Below are 2,656 nucleotides of genomic sequence, written 5' to 3'. Positions count from 1 at the left end.
CTTAGTGAACGTTCAGCCGACCTGAATGCTAAAATAGAAACTTATTAGATATTCAATATCCAGAGACATTAAAATTTTTCCCATTTTGAAATCCTTTCCCAGGGTGATGGGTCAAGATATTTTTTAAAAACAATGTGACATCATTACCCTATGTACATGTATGATTACATGAATGGTAAGAATCTACATCATGTACAACCATAGAAACAAATGATGTATCCCATTTGTGTACAATGAATCAAAATGCAGACTGTAGAAAATTTAAAAATAAATAAATAATTAAATTTAAAAAAAAAAACAATGTGGATCTACAGAAACCTACTTCAAGCAAAGAGTATGTCTTTACTTTTGTACTTCTGGAATATTCTTAGCATGTAATGAGCTGATAAATCAAATGATATTCAAGATATTGGAATTGATGTGCTATTTTAAGGATAATTAAGTCCACTAATGATATGTGTATACCATAGGCATAAAATTCAAAAATTAGCAGAACCATCATCTTCTGATGTGTATAAATGTTTATTTGGGTGTACACAGCTGTGACAAGCTTCCTTCCTAGTGTTGAGCTCAGTCACTGGAAGGAGTAGAGAGCACCTGATCCTTATCTCTTAGACTGCAGTGACAGTCCTTCCAAGTTTGGTTCCTGCTTTGTCCAGAGCAAACCATTATTCCGGATCTTTTGTCCTTGTCCATCATTTTATCTTCATCCTCCACTCTCCCACTCCTTTTCCCAGAGTCTCTCACCACACCATCTCCATCCTGTTCAGCACCCCCTTTGAATCCTCATCTAAACACTCACCGTGGTCCAGACACAGCAACAGATGCTTCCCTGAGGACACAGAGCAATCAGGAGCCAGCAGCAGGAGCACATTTTATGGTATCCCAAGGCTGGGCCTCAGAGATGAGTCATGCTTCTGGAAGAAGCAGGATATGACTGCTGCATAAGTAGAGCATATGTAGAGTTACTCTTGACATTCTTCTGACTCATGTGAGGCAGACTGTAAATCATACATTTTTTTCTCAGCTGAGACCTAAGTTTGGGAAAACCCAAATCTTCTAGATAGACTATTGTAGTACCATGGCCATTGACATTTGTTTTTCTTGGAAAGTTGTGGGTTCCTTTGTTTCTAATCTCTCTCCTGAACCAGTTCTTTTTCTACCTCGGGAAAGAGACTTTGGGCCACATGGGTCCAGCAGGTTCAGGAAAGATTTAACAGAATGCTCTGAGTGCCTTCTTCCCAACATCTCCAAACATGTTTGGTCTATGGTGAGCTGGAGTGGTGATATGTGTACATATCTTCTCAAGTGTGCACTCAGCACTGTTAATTTAAGTCACTTGTTGGGGGGGACATTTATACCGGTGAAACTGAAAGCATCATGTCCTTTTCCAGCAGAAATCCCACTGTTAAACATTTATCAATATGCTATTTTCCAGGTTTCAGTCCATGCTCTTGAACTAAATACATCCCTTACTTTTAATTAGGTGAATCTCTCTGCCTGTCCATGGGAATAGGCCCTTTAGTCAGTATATCAGTTTCTTACATAGCCACCTAAGAATCCCTCAGATTGGCCAGGTACAGTGGCACAAGCTTATAATTCCAGCAGTTTAAGAGGTTGAGGCAGGAGGATTGCATGTTCAAAGCCAGCCTCAGCAACTTAGTGAGACACTGTTTTAAAATAAAAAATAAAAAGGGTTGTGAATGTGGCTCAGTGGTTAAGCACCTCTGGGTTTAATCAATCCCTGGTACCAAAAAAGAGAAGAAACCCTCAGTTTCTTCCCTCATAAGGGCTAGCAGATTATATGAGGATATCAAACACTCTCACGCATGGGAGCACCCTGGTTTTCATTGACTGGTGTGCTGTGACTCTACTGTATCTACTGGAGTTCACAGTGAGAAGCCCGGTAGCCCTGTCTATATTTTTACCATTCTTAGGAAGTCTCTCTCCCACCTTTTCTCCAAACTATTGCTCCCACCCCCTCTTTTCCTCCCTCACTCCACCTCTCTGTCCCTCACCTCCTCACACATAAATGTGTACACACACACACACACATACACAAATATGCACACTCAAACATAGACACATGCATATGTTAGCTAGCTACGGTAATTGTATTTACCATATAAAATATCAATTATTTTCTTAACATAGGAAAGAATGAGTGTAGAGGGAATCCAAAAAAACCAAAGGTTGACTGTTCTCTTTAATATGTTAATTCTAACATATAATAAGGTGGCGGGGGAAGAATAGAAGTTCATTGGATTAGACAAAAGGGAATGAAGGGAAGGGAGAGGGATGGACAAGACAATAGAATGAATCTGACGTAACTGTCCTATGTTCACATATTAACAAACCACCAGTGAAACTCCACATCATGTACAACCACAAGAATGGGATCTTAATTAGAATAAGTTATATTCCATAAAATTTAAATATATATATTTAATGTATATATAAAACATGTCAAAATACACTCTACTATCATGTATATCTAAAAAAAACAAATAAAAATAAAATTTGATTATAAGAATAAAAAAACAAAACAAAAACAAAAACAAAACTTTCCTTCTACTTCAGACCATAGATAACTACAATGAGAAAATTAGCGTTGGATATTCTCATACTTAGAACATTCCTTTTGGTAGCCAACTCT

This window comes from Sciurus vulgaris (assembly GCF_902686455.1).
Source record: "Sciurus vulgaris genome assembly, chromosome: 1".
In the NCBI taxonomy this organism is placed as follows: domain Eukaryota; kingdom Metazoa; phylum Chordata; class Mammalia; order Rodentia; family Sciuridae; genus Sciurus; species Sciurus vulgaris.
The sequence above is the reverse complement of the archived record's forward strand: the minus strand, read 5'-3'. Positions refer to the sequence as shown.